This window comes from Bufo gargarizans, chromosome 7 (assembly GCF_014858855.1).
Source record: "Bufo gargarizans isolate SCDJY-AF-19 chromosome 7, ASM1485885v1, whole genome shotgun sequence".
NCBI lineage: Eukaryota > Metazoa > Chordata > Amphibia > Anura > Bufonidae > Bufo > Bufo gargarizans.
In genome coordinates this window covers 8,416,007-8,431,031 of record NC_058086.1, presented here as the reverse complement: position 1 = coordinate 8,431,031, position 15,025 = coordinate 8,416,007, and positions in this window count along the sequence as shown.

The window sequence follows — 15,025 nt, the reverse complement described above, 5'->3', positions numbered from 1 at the left end:
AACCTGCGGCCCTCCAGCTGTTGTAAAACTATAACTCCCATAATGCCCTGCTGTAGGCTGATAGCTGTAGGCTGTTCAGGCATGCTGGGAGTTGTAGTTTTGCAACAGCTGAAGGGCTGTAGGTTGAGCATGCCTGTTATAAGGGAAAATAATAAAATCTACAGAACACCTAACTCAAACCCGAACTTCTGTGAAGAAGTCTGGGTTTGAGTCTGGGTACCAAACATGCCGATTTTTCTCACGCGCGTGCAAAACGCATTAAAACATTTTGCACTCGCACAGAAAAATCACACATTTTCCCCAACGCACCCGCATCCTATCTGGCCCTCACACGCGACACCCGTGTGAGAGAGGCCTTAGGGAAATGTGCGAGGTTCCCCTCAGGCAGGGGGTGCTGTCTGGTGGGGAATCAGCCCCTCCTGTCCCTCGGGGTACTATGACACTTGAATTAGGGGCTAGAGAGGAGCCTATGCAATTGGGTCAGGTTACTTCTTGCTCTGGTAATAGGAATTTTAGGAAGCTGAATAGACTGTGTTACTGTGTTACTTCTGTGGTAATGAAGGTAATTTCGTTAATGTGTGCCCTTTTATTTAACCCCGAAGTGGTAATGAAAAACAAATAGGGGATTCCTTCATAAAAAAAATGCTCCCTTACCCACATTTGTATCCTACCTGCAGTACCCTATTCCTCCTGCCTGCCATGGTGGCGCTAGACTCTGTAAATTTTGAGTTAAAGGTATTTGTTGACAGTGGCGCAGGGGTTAATATTGATTTTTCGATTTCTTCAGAGACATGGTTTTAAAACTAGCGCATTAAGCAAAGTGTTTGCTATAGATTCCGCCCCCTCTCGCAAAGATGTCTAACTCATATTGTTCAGGATATTCATTTGAGGGTGGGTGATTCTCATGTTGAGTTCATTTCTTGTTTTGTTATGAAAGGTTTGCCGGCTCCGATGGTTCTGGGTTTACCATGGTTGATAAAACATAACCCTACGATTGACTGGCAAACAAAACAAATCAGTAAATGGAGTGAATTTTGTATGAACAAATGTCTTAGTGCCTCTATTTCGGGGGTGTCCACTAAGGTGTTGTTGCCTCAGTTTCTTTCTGATTTTTCAGACGTATTCTCGGAGGGTGGAGCTCAGGAGTGGCCATCTCACCGAGAGTATGATTGTCCGGTCAATTTTTTCCCCGTGGCAAAATTGCCAAAATCTCGGTTATATAATCTTTCTCAACCCGAAAGTGTAGCTATGCGGGAGTATATTGCAGAGAGTTTGGCAAAGGGACATATTAGACCATCTAAGTCTCCTATGGCCGCTGGCTTCTTTTTCGGAAAGAAGAAGGACGGATCCCTTAGACCGTGCCTAGATTTCCGGGGAACTGAATCTCATTACTGTCCATAATCCTTATCCGCTTCCCTTGATTCAGATTGTTGGTGCTAAGGTGTTTTCTAAGTTGGATTTAAGAGGAGCTTATAATCTAATCAGAATCAGGTAAAGAGATGAATGGAAAACGGCCTTCAATACCCCCGAGTGTCACTTCTTCCAGAACCTAGTCATGCCCTTTGGTTTAACTAATGGTTTAAAGCAGTCTTTCAGCGCTTTATCAATTACATTTTTCATCATTTGGTGGGGAGGTATGTTGCTATTTACCTCGATGACATACTAATTTACTCACCCGATATGAAGACTCAGGATCATTTGAGGCAAGTGTTATTGATCCTTCGGGAGAATAAATTGTATGCTAAGTTGGAAAAATGTGTATTTGCTGTTCAGGAGCTGCCGTTTTTGGGTACTTGCTTTCTGCCTCCAGTTTTCGTATGGATCCCGAAAAGGTCCACGTGGTACTGGAATGGGACTGGCCGGAGAATCAGAAAGCCCTGATGCGGTTTTTAGGATTTACTAATTACAACAGAAAATTCATCCTGAATTTTTCCACCATTGTCAAACCTTTGACAGATATGACAAGGAGGGCACTGACTTCTCTGTCTGGTCGGATGAGGCATTACAGGCTTTTTCTGCTATTAAGAAATGTTTTGCTTCTGCTCCCATTCTGATGCAACCTGATGTGTCTCAACCCTTCATTATGGAGGTTGACACGTCAGAAGTAGGAGTCGGAGCAGTCTTGTCGCAGGGTCCCTCTCCTAGCAAATGGCGCCCGTGTGCATTTTTCTCCAAGAAACTCTTGGCCGCCGAAAGAAATTATGATGTTGGGAATAGAGAGTTGTTGGCCATCAAATTAGCCTTTGAAGAGTGGCGTAATTGGATAGAAGGGACTACCCATACAATTACTGTATTTACTGACCATATAAATCTGGCTTACCTTCAATCTGCAAAGCGTTTAAATTCTAGGCAGGCTAGCTGGTCATTGTTTTTTACCAAGTTCAATTTTGTGGTCACCTATTGCCCTGGGATTAAGAAACTTCAAAGCGGATGCGCTGTCACGTAACTCTCCTGGGGGGGGGGGGGGATTTGGAGGATCCCGCTCCGATTTGGGCTAAAGGGGTGGTGGTTTCCGCTCTTTACCCCGAGTTGGAGATGGAAGTGTTGGGGGCTCAAGAGGAGGCACCTGATTCTTGTGCTCCAGGCAAGCTGTTTGTTCCTTCTGAACTGCGATACAGGATGTTCAAGGAACATCATGATACTGTCCTGACTGGACATCCTGGAATTAGATCCACTGTAGATCTTATTTCCCGGAGATTATGGTGTCCAGGGTTGCGTAAAAGTGTTGAGGGTTATGTAGCAGCTTGTGAGACCTGTGCACGCGCGAAGGTGGCTCACACTCGGCCACCAGGATCTTTTCAACCTTTGTCCATCCCATCTTGTCCTTGGATGCATTTGTACATGGACTTCATTACTGATTTGCCTAGTTCCTCTGGGAAAACTGTGATTTTGGTCGTAGTGGACCGCTTCAGCAAGATGGCACACTTTGTACCATTATCAGGTTTGTCCAATGCGAAAACTCTCGCTCAGGTTTTTATTAATAACATTGTGAAATTACATGGCATTCCCTCTGATGTGGTGTCTGATAGCGGGACGCAATTTGTTTCCAGGTTTTGGAGGGCTTTTGTTCTCATCTGGGTATTCAGTTGTCTTCCTCTTCGGCTTTTCATCCTCAGTCGAATGGTCAAACTGAGCGCACTAACCAAAACCTGGAGACCTATTTGAGGTGTTTTTTGCTGAGAATCAGGATGAGTGGTCCTCGTTCTTGTCTTTAGCTGAGTTTGCCTTGAATAACCGTAGGCAGGAGTCAACTGATAAGTCACCATTTTTTGGCAAATATGGTTTTCACCCTCAGTTTGGTACTTTTTCTAGGACCGAATCTTCTGGGATACCAGAAGAGGAGAGATTCTCTTGCTCTTTGTCATCTATCTGGCGGACGATTCAAGTTAATTTGAAAAAAATGGGTGAAAGATATAAACGGATGGCTGACAAGAGACGTATGACTGGTCCGGACCTGTGTGTGGGTGATTTGGTGTGGTTGTCCACTAAAAACATTAAGCTTAAGGTACCCTATTGGAAATTGGGTCCAAGATTTATTGGCCCTTACAAAATCTCAGCCATTGTCAGGCCTGGAAGATCTGTAATGTGTTTCACAGGTCCTTGTTGAAGAAATATGTGGAACCTGCGGAACCATCTCCTTTGTCTCCTCCTCCTGTTTTGGTTGATGGTAATCTGGAGTTTCAGATCTCTAGAATTCTCAACTCACGTGTTCTTCGGGGCTCCCTTCAGTTCCTTGTGTATTGGAGGGGATAGGGTCCCGAGGAAAGAATGTGGGTTCTGCCTACCGATGTTAATGCTAGCCGCCTTGTAAATGCCTTTCACAGGGCATACACGGATGAAGTTGGGACTGGGTGTCCGGAGGTCAGGGGGGGTACTGGGGGGTACTGTCACACCCTGCCCTGTGGGTGTTCTGAGGAGATCTGTCAGAGTTGCTGCACGTGACTCGATCTGACAGTTTGTTTTGTTGTGGGTTTGAACAGAATCCCACCTCCTCCCAGGTGTTGTTCTTTAGTGAAGCTATTTATTTCTCCCTCTCCCTATAGCCTTTGCAGGTTATAGTTCTGCCTTGTGTGAGCTCTGGAGGTTTGGTGGATCGTCTGCTCCAATACATCTCTAGATAAGTCCTTTTCCCTTTTTCCTTCTGTTTGTTTGCTAGAGGGCCTCTAGGTTGACACTAGCTCCTTCGGTTGTTGAAGAAGCTAGGTGTCTCTTCCCCTCTTCCCTTCAGCTGAGGGTTTGGTTCAGTGTGTTATAGTCTTAGGTACGTGGGCATGTGCATATCTACCAATGAGATATGCACATGGGCATAGCAGCTTAGGGAAAGTGTTTTAGGGATTGCTAGGAGGCGACACCATTGTTCCCTAGCATTTGGGGCCTAGTCGGTTGTTTTGTTAGCTTTGCCGTGTTCTGTTTCCTTCCCTTATCTTACCTACCGTGACAACAGCGGGCAGGTAAACATTGAAGAGGAGGAAGCGCTCAAGCACCTAGGTTCCTCCAAACAGTCGATTGGCAGTGGTCCTGGGAGTTGGACCCTTGATGATCTGATGACCTGTAGCTCGGACAACTCCTTTGATCTAAAAATTACATTTCAGGATAGGAATCCCACACACACACACACTGCATAATGAAAAGTATCTGCAACTTTTGAAAGTACTTTGTGTTCCAGTCCATTACCATTTTCCAGATCTTTTCTTGCTGTCAGTTAATCGGACCATTCAGATGTACCTCGAAACATAAAAAAAGTTCAGAAACTTCATTTATACAATGAATGAACCATGTAAACCCATTTAAAAAAAAATAGATTTGCGTCACAGTCATAATTAGGGGTGAACAAATCAATTTGCCTATTTGATTGTTATGCTTCATTCGTTGATTGCTGATCCATAGACTACAGTGGGAAAATCTATTTGCCTATGATTCTCATAAATTTACCAAACCTGGCAAATTAATTTACCAGTGCATCCAAATGGCCAACAAATCAGGTGGAAAATTTGCTTGTAAGGGGGGTAAATTGCATCTGACACACTTTGCCCCCACAACTGCAGTGGTGACTAGTCACAGTGTGCTCACAGTGAGCATGTCCATTCTGCCTTGGTTCTTGTGCTCCTTCATAGTCAAATGGAGGATTTAAATGGGTTGTCCAATTTGGGACATTTATGGCATATGTGTAGGGTACGTCATAAATGTCTGATAAATGTGGGTCCCACCTCTAGGACCAGCTCATAACTCAAGAGTAGGGCCATACATTGAAGGAAAAGCACAATGTACATGTGCGGCAGTCTCTCTATTAAGTTCCTTGGGACTTCTGAAAACAGCCAACAGAGGTATTTTTAGAGTGTTAGGTACAAGCGCTGTAGCAGGATACAAGCTCCCTTTAACGTTAAAGTCATACTCTGTAAGAGGTGGTAACCCAGTGTATAGGCTGTGTAAACTCTGATAACAGGACTGCTCTCTATGCATCTGAAAGTGTTGTTTGCGTGCAGGCTATCGGCTTGCAATTTATCTGGTCAAGTTAATTCTGGACAACCCTGGATGCATCAGGGCATATACAAGAGGTTCTTGCACACTACAAATAACACCTAGGTAAGGGCCTTCTTTAGACCCACAGCGAAGGTTCTAGCAAATGTTGTCAACCATCTTGGGGTGCAATCTGTAAGCCCTTAAGATATTTAGAAGTCATCTGCAACTCTTCTGCTGTTAAAGAGACTGTGCCCACCATGTGTCAAAGATGCCACCAGGCTGTCTCTTCTAGAGACTGCAATCCTTGACACTCATAGAGTCGCTAACCTTTCAAAGAACTATAAAGGGTTCATACTTTTTAATATTAATTAATGTAATTAATGTCAAATGCTCGTATATATACTAGTATATAATAAAAGTCCTGGTAAAGAAGGTAAGGCACTCAGAACCTTTGTGTGGTCCAAACCAGATCTCTTTTTTGGCAACTACATTTTGACTGATGAGGAATTTGCAGTTTCAGCTTAGTTACAACCATGTATTCCTTAGTCCATTGTAAGTGATGCATTCCATGATAGGATGCAAAGCTCAGTGGAAAGCATCATGTCATGACATTTGCCAGTGTAGTGTATTTGTAGCAAGATGGATAATGGTTCATGGTCCATCATACTCTCTCAGATCTGTTAGGTCTTTTGTGGCCTCTGACCTTTAGAGGTTTTATGGCTAATTACCATTTTTTATGTAATCCCTTCAGTGTCAGTGGTGTAGGCTCACCATTGTTCTACACTAGACAGAACTAATTAACTAATTACTGCTGTGCTATAATAAGGGACTAAAGCAGGACTGGCAATAAATGTTACAGCAATTTCTACACAGGCTTTGAATACATGTTCGTTGATGGCTCATATGTTAATAAAAATCAAAAATAGAAAAAGACCTATATACAAAAATGCAAAATGAATATAATAACATAATACCAAAAATTACCTGAGACAGAGGACAAGTACACTGAAAAAAAGTTAGAAGGCCCTGCAGAGGACTTTTATGATCTTCCTGTGGGTCCAAGACCTTACATAATAACTGGCCCAGTAGATCCAATTTGGACAACACTTTTCTCAACCTGACAGTAGAGGAGGTTTCTTCTGTACAAGGTTTGGCACTTGATTTGGGTTACCTGATTTTACTGTGTAATTATAAGGGACATGTAAATATTCTGTACTGATGGGAGTACCCAAAGTTGAACCCCCACAATCAGCTGCACGAAGAGGCTGTAGCGCTCCGTGAGCACTTAGACCTCTTCCAAGGCCATGTGATGTCATGATCATTAGTCACATGGCCTAGGCATAGCTCAACCTCATTCAAGTCGTTGTCTTGAGCATAGGTCATCAATATGTAAATCCCAGAGAACCTCTTTAATTATATCCCTCAATGCCATGTGTCAATATATGGCCTTGTAAACCCCTTTTGGTATCTGTTACTACACTTTCTTGAGATTTGGCCTTCCATAGCTTGACTAGCTATAAAGAACCTGTAATATGTGGGTATAAAAACCACAACTTAAAGGGGTTGTTAAGGAGTAAAAAAAAAATTAAAGGTAACACCCATCTCAGACATTGATGGCATATTCTTAAGACCTGCTACTATCTCAAGAATGGACTCCCTGAAGTAAAAAAGAGCAAACCATGCCTACATGGCCACCTCTCCAATCACTGCTAATAGGAACGCTGGAAATAGCAGAGTGAGCATGCTGGGATATTTTCGGAAGTCCCATAGCAGTGCATAGAGAGTGCACTGCGCATGCACAGTCACCTTTTCATTCACCGCTATGGGACTGCCAGAAATAAGCTCGGCTATTTTTGGAACTCCCATAGTGGTGAATGTCAGCAATGTCTGAGATGGGAATGCCCCTTTAACTTCAGAACAAAAATGGCATAAACTTTAAAATGCACTTATCATGCCAATGTGATTCCTGAATTGGAGGTGGAGAGGTGTGTGCAGAGGCTGCAGTTATACTGGTGTCTGAGGGCACCAAGAGAACATTATAAATTATAGTTGAAAGTAGGGAGGGGGTTATTTTGCATCACGGACCTTGTCACTGTGCCTTTGTACAAATATCATTTCTATGGAATCACTGTATAGAATATCTGACCATGCAAGCTGCATAATCTGTAGCTAATTATATCACTTTGCTGAAAATATAGTTTTTCCTGCTGGACAATTCTCTTTAAAGGGGTATTCCCATCACATACAATGGGGGCATATCGCTAGGATATGCCCCATCATCTGATAGGTGCGGGTCCCACCTATAACTGGCTCATGTGACGCAGGCCGCACAGGTGCACCTGAATGTTACCCATAGATCAAAATCAAGGCACATTCAAACCTGAGGTTGACCCACCTCCAGGCATACATATACAAACAAAATCACAGAATAAAGTGGTCTAAAAAGCAAAAGATGCTCAAGACCCCAAATGCTGTTGCGCATTTCTACCCGGGGGAGCAAATCCTGCCCATATGATCCGTTGCTTGTTTTACAGCATCACCTTGGCACATCGAAATTTAGCAAAAAACCTGCCGGTGTCCTTTCTGCCTCCCATTGATTCCAATGGGAGGCAGCGCTGAGGATTGCAGAGTGGTGGGTTAAAGAAGTGGCCATGCCAAGAACGGACGTGTCCCTTCTCGAATCAGCCGTGGCTATAAGCCACAGCTCTGCATAATTCTCAGTGCTACCTCCCATTGAGATGTATGGGAGGCAGAATGGACACGGTCGCTGGTGGGTTTTGGGGTGAATTTCGGCTCAGCTGTCAGCACCAAAAATCTTTGGTAAAACCTGCCATGTGAACAGCCCCTAAAAGTAACATTTGGAGTATTGTGGCATCAATGTATCTGCTATAGGGATAATAGTAATCTTTCCTATAAATGTAAAACATAAACTAAATGATACATAAAAGGGAAAATAAAAAATAAAGCCTTGTGCTTTATGGAAAAAAGTGTAAGGAAGCAGTCTGAGATATGCACCCAGAGATAAGAAACTAAACTCATTACAATGCAATTATCAACACTAGGATGGACATGGGACACAGTGTAATTTATAAATGAATACTAATGACCAGTTAGAATGGTAAGAAATTAAGACAGCATCAAGGAATAAAGAAGTCTAATTAGAGCAGGGACTAGATTTTATCTGGTATAAGTGAAGTGAAGGGACGGGTTTGCATACCACTGATTGGCTGGCACTGCTTGGCTAGAACAATTGGGCATCTGTAGGACATGAACAATAGGAGCACACAGGCAGTAACCGGGGGATGTAGGGGCCTGTGCTCCCTTTCATCCCCTGCCTTTTTATCACCCAAAACCCTCAGGCACTGCACTAAGGTCGCAGGGTCATCTCAGCATGTTGAAAATCCCACCCCTAACCTCTCTGTACCAATGACGCATGGAGAAGTATGACGTCTCTCATAAAATGCCAATACATAACAGAGGGCAAAGGTGCACAGTGATAGCAATCATTTACAAAGCATTGCTTCCTTTAATCGGCAGAACCAATCTTGCATGCTTTGCAAAATCCTTCTTCTTCATAAACTAAGGACCTTGTCGTCAGATGTCCCTTGCCCACAGACACTTGCAGGTTTAACCCCTTCAGGACCCTGCCCTTTTTCACCTTAAGGACCAGGCTATTTTTTGCAAATCTGACATGTGTCCCTTTATGTGGCGATAACTTCAAAACGCCTTTACTTGTCCAAGCCATTCAGAGATTGTTTTCTCCTCACATATTGTGCTTGTAAATTTGAGTCAAAATATTTCATTTTTATTTATAAAAAAATACATTTCCCAAAAATGTGGAAGATTTAGCAATTTTCATAATTTATATTTCTCTGCTTTTAAAACCGATAGTGATACCTCCTAAAATAGTTATTACCTTACATTTCCCATATGTCTACTGTCACGGCTGTGTTATGGTCTGGTGGTAGTGGACCGTGACAATTTAGACGTGCATACTTGTTGCCGGTGGCAATGTGTAGTTTTTAGCATGTTTACACACTTCCCTGTTAGGCCTCATGCACACGACCGTTGTGTGCATCCGTGTCCATTGTTCCGTTTTCCGTGATTTTCTGCGGACCCATTGACTTTCAATGGATCAGTTGAAAACTCGGAAAATGCACCGTTTGTCATCTGTGTCCGTGATCCGTGTTTCCTGTCCGTCAAAAAAATATGACCTTTTTTTGAGAGACAACGGTTGGACAACAATGGGTCCGTGAAAAAACACAGAGGCACACAAGATTGTCATCCGCGTCCGTGATCCGTGTCCATTTTTTTTCCTACCATTTTCAAGGCAAACTTGACTTAGATTTTTTTTTCACTTTTCTGATCTGGTGATCCCCAAAAAATCAAGGAAGACACACGGAAGAAAAAACGGACACGGATCACGGAACAACTGTGCATGAGGCCTTAAAGGGATTCTGTCATGAGATTTTAGCCCTATAAACTAAACATATGCCCATGTCCGTACTAATAACATAAATCCTAAACTGGCCTTATTAAACCTGCTTGTGGCTCTATTAGCCTAAAAAACAGGTTTTTATAACCTGTCAATCGCCTACCTAAGGTGCCCAAGGGGACATCCGTTAATACAGGGTGCCCGGCCGTCTGGAGCCCAGCTCCTCCTTCCCAGTCTTAATCACCGCCCTCCCTGTCTACAGTGCCGCCTTCCTCACCTCAGCGCCGCCTCCACCAGATCCGGCCAGCCCTCCGCCAGATCCGGCGCCTGCGCACTAGGCTCAGCCTGATGCGCCGCGGACTCCTGGCAGCAGCTTCGTTGAGCAAAGTGCGCATGCGCATCAGGCCGGGCGCATGCGAACTTCGCTCAACGAAGCCGCTGCCAGGAGCCCGTGGCGCATCAGACTGAGCATAGTGCGCAGGACCCGTATCTGGCAGAGGGCCGTCCGGATCTGGCAGAGGCGGCGCTGAGGTGAGGAAGGCGGCACTGTAGACAGGGAGGGCGGCGATTAAGACTGGGAAGGAGGCGCAGGGCTCCAGACGGCCGGGCACCCTGTATTAACGGATGTCCCCTTGGGCACCTTAGGTAGGCGATTGACAGGTCATAAAAACCTTTTTTGGGGCAAATAGAGCCACAAGCAGGTTTAATAAGGCCAGTTTAGGATTTATGTTATTAGTACGGACATGGGCATATGTTTAGCTTATAGGGCTAAAATCTCATGACAGAATCCCTTTAAGGTTGTTGTCCCTTCCTATTCTGGTGGGTATGGGGTTAAAGTGTGAGCAAGGTGGAGCTGGTTGTGGGCTCTTATAGTACTTGGGCTTGGAGCCTGAGGTTGGTGGGACTTCAGCTTCTTGTGGAGCTGGAGTTATACTGCCATCCTGGACTTTACCATCTGTCTAGTTTGAGTGCCACCTTGTTGGACATAGATTGTCATCCCTTATGTATCCTTCATTTTCCCTACCTTACCTGTGTTGATGTTTGGTGTGGGTTTATGTTCAGGGTGTGATGTATGCTACTGTCTGCCCCTTTCCTTGTTGCTAGGCCTGCTGGAGACTCCGGTTCATCCGTGTCATGGATGAACAGGTCGTCTCCTAGCCCTGACATTATTAACAGGGATCTCTAGGGTTAGCAGGGCCTGAGGTTCCGGGTATGAGCCCTCCCACCATTAGGCTCCATTCACACGTCCGCAAATGGGTCCGCATCCGTTCCGCAATTTTGCGGTACGGGTGCGGACCCATTTATTCTCTATGGGGACAGAAAAGATGTGTGCTGTCTGCATCCGCATTTCCGTGCCGCGGGCCCGATCTTCTGGGCTTCGGCCCCAAACTTCGAGGCTCTGCAAAAAATAGAACATGTCCTATTCTTGTCTGCAATTGCGGACAAGAATAGGCAGTTCTGGGGGGGGGGGGGTGCCGGCCGGGTGTATTGCGGATCCGCAAATTGCAGATCCACAATACACTATGGACATGTGAATGGACCCTTAGGGTTCGCTCATACAGTTAGGAGGTTTTAGAGGGTGACCTGCTCCCTTTATTCGTGTTTCCAGGCCTAGTGGCATATCCCGCCAACCTACATTGTACGGTGTGGAGTTTCCCCCCACTCCCCACCGTGACATCTACTTCATGTGTGGATCATTTTGTAAATGACATTTTCTTTTTTATGGGACGTGAGAAGGCTTAGAAGTTTAGAAGCAAATCTTGACATTTTTAAGAAAATTTCCAAAACCCCAAATTTTTAAGGACCAGTTCAGGTCTGAAGTCACTTTGTGGAGCTTACATTATAGAAACCACCCATAAATGGCCCTATTTTAGAAACTACACCCCTCAAGGTATTCAAAACTGATTTTTACAAACTTTGTTAACCTTTAGATATTCCACAAGAATTAAAGGAAAATGTAGTGTATGGAATTTCAGAATTTCAGTTTTTGGCAGATTTTCCATTTGAATCCATTTTTTCCAGTAACAAAGCAAGGGTTAACAGCCAAAAAAAAATCTATATTTATTAGCCTGATTCTGCAGTTTAAAGAAACACTCCATTTGTGGTCGTAAACTGCTGTATGGGCACACAGCAGGGCGCAGAACGGAAAGAACGCCATATGGTTTTTAGAAGGCAGATTTCACTGGGATCATTTTAAGTTGCCATGTCACATTTGAAGACAATGATGCACCCCTAGAGTAGAAACTCCAAAAAAGTGATCCCATTTTGAAAACTACGGGATATGGTGGCAGTTTTGTTGGTACTATTTTAGGGTACATATTATTTTTGGTTGCTCTATATTGCACTTTTTGTGAGGCAAGGTAACAAAAAATAGCAATAGTCTTTATTTTTAGTTTTTTACAATGTTCATCTGACAGGTTAGATCATGTGATATTTTTATAGAGCAGGTTGTCACGGACGCGACAATACCAAATATGACTACTTTCTTTGATTGTTTGTTTCAGTTTTACATAAAGCATATTTTTTTCGTGTCTCTATATTCTCAAAGACAGTCTTATGGGCGACTGTCTTATGTAGGGGCTCATTTTTTTCAATATGAGATGACAGTGGTACTATTTTAGTGTGCATATGACTTTTTGATCGCTTGGTATTACACATTTGTAATGTAAGGTGACAAAAAAGCATTTTTTGACAGTTTTATTTTATTTTTTCTTATGGTGTTCAACCTGAAGGGGTAGGTCATGTGATATTTTTATACAGCAGGTTGTTACGGATGCGGCAATACCTAATATGTATACTTTTTTTTATTTATTTAAGATTTACAAGATAAATGCATTTTTGAAACAAAAAAAAAATCGTGTTTTAGTGTCTCCATATTCTGGGAGCAATAATCTTTAAATTTTTTGGGCGATTGCCTTAGAGTCAATTTTTTTGCAGGATGAGGTGATGGTTTGATTGGTACTATTTTGGGGGGCATACGCCTTTTTGATTGCTTGGTGTTGCACTTTTTGTGATGTAAGATGACAAATAAAATGATTGCTTTAGCACAGTTTTTATTTTATTTTTTCTATGGAACTCAGGTCAGGGTTTGGATCATGTGATTTAATGATGTGTTTTATTTTTGGGATTTTTTTTTTATTTTTTTATTTCTTTTACTTAAAGCTTTATTTTTTTATTAGGAAAAACACTTTGGGACTTCAACTTCTGGGCTCTGATCCCCTCTGCAATGCATTACAATACAACCTGTATATTACATTGCATGTCAGCTTGAATGCTGACAGCCTGCCTATGGATGCCTATGGAACGCATCGGGCTTGTCTTCTCTGTCATCGGGTCCCCGCCACTGCAACGCAGGGACCCGATGGGGAAGCGGAGGGCACCCGTACCCTCCGCGAACGCTCTTCATGTCGTGGTCAGCTGTGACCGCGGCATACAAGGGGTTACCACGCAGGCATCTGTGTTTTCACCGATGCCGGCGTATGCAGCAGGGGCCCGGCTGTCAGTGACTGATTGGGCCTTCATTGGGTGTTCACAGCTTCTGTACCTGCCCGATCAGCCCGCCGTACATGTATGGCGCTGGTCCTGAAGTCACGTCCACCAGCGCTGTACATGTACGGAGAGCGTCCTTAAGGGGTTAAAGCCTGATCCCGGAGGAACCCATGTATAGCCAAGATCTACTGTATACTATCCAGTGGTCTGAACTGCAGTCTTTGCTATGTGACAGTTTTTCTAACTGATGCTGTAAATGCTGCACAGTATGCTTCCCATTATACAGTGCTACACAACAACAACGTACTGAAGCTACAGATCCCAGGGGACAACATATACACATGGGTACAATATTGGTGAAGAGTAATTGTAACTAGTATACACTTAGGCCTCTTTCACACGACCGTTTTTTTTTTCCGTTTTGCGGGCCGTTTTTTGCGGTCCGTATACGGTCCGTATACGGAACCATTCATTTCAATGGTTCCGCAAAAAAAACGGAATGTACTCCGTGTGCATTCCGTTTCCGTATTTCCGTTTTTCCGTTCCGTTTAAAGATAGAACATGTCCTATATTTGGCCGCAAATCACGTTCCGTGGCTCCATTAAAGTCTATGGGTCCGCAAAAAAACGGAATGCATACGGAAATGCATCCGTATGTCTTCCGTATCCGTTCCGTTTTTTGCGGAACCATCTATTGAAAATGTTATGCCCAGCCCAATTTTTAATATGAAATTACTGTATACTGTATTTGCCATACGGAAAAACGGAACGGAACAACGGAACGGAAACGGAACCACAACGGAAGCAAAAAACGGAACAACGGATCCGTGAAAAACGGACCGCAAAACACTGAAATGGACATACTGTCGTGTGAAAGAGGCCTTAGTAAAACAAGGTTCTTTATTAGGGCCAATTATTTTTCATCTTTATTAATAATCTTAATACAATTACAAAATAATCTGTCAGTTTTGGTGACTAATAAATAGAAGATGAAACGTAATATTGATAAATGTAAAGTAATGCATCGAGGCTGGAGTAGAATGACGGCAGCCTGGGCTCCTATACAATTATGTTATGATATCTCTCTACACGGCCTGCCTGCGTGATCTCTCCCCCCCTCCTCCCGTAGACTCTGCCTCAGGTTCTTTCTCACTACACTGCCTGTGCAGTCTATTTCTCTCCAGACTCTAGGTAAAAGGCAGCCATTTGCAGCAAAATTGATAAATTTGTAGCATCTTTATGAAAAACGCATTTGTGTAACATTTTATGAATTAAAATTGCACTGTGCTTGCAAATTTTTAACTGCTTCGGCTGCCATTTTACATTTTTGCATTTTAATTTTTATGCCTTCCAAAAGCCATTATTTTTTTATTTTTCCTGTTCACATAGATATACGAGGACAATGTGAGCCCCATTGGAGACATTGTGATGCTAATATCTGTAAAGCGCTATGGATTATGTCAGTGCCATACAAATGAGCAAACAAAAAGAATCACTGTTTCCAAAAATGTCAGAACTACATAGAAGTATTTATTCTGTAGGTCAAAGCTGCCACTATTTAATATTCTATATGATGCATGGGGAAGGTGGAATTTATTAAATTATTGGGGTGTAATTGTTTTATCAGTTTCCTTTTTTACAC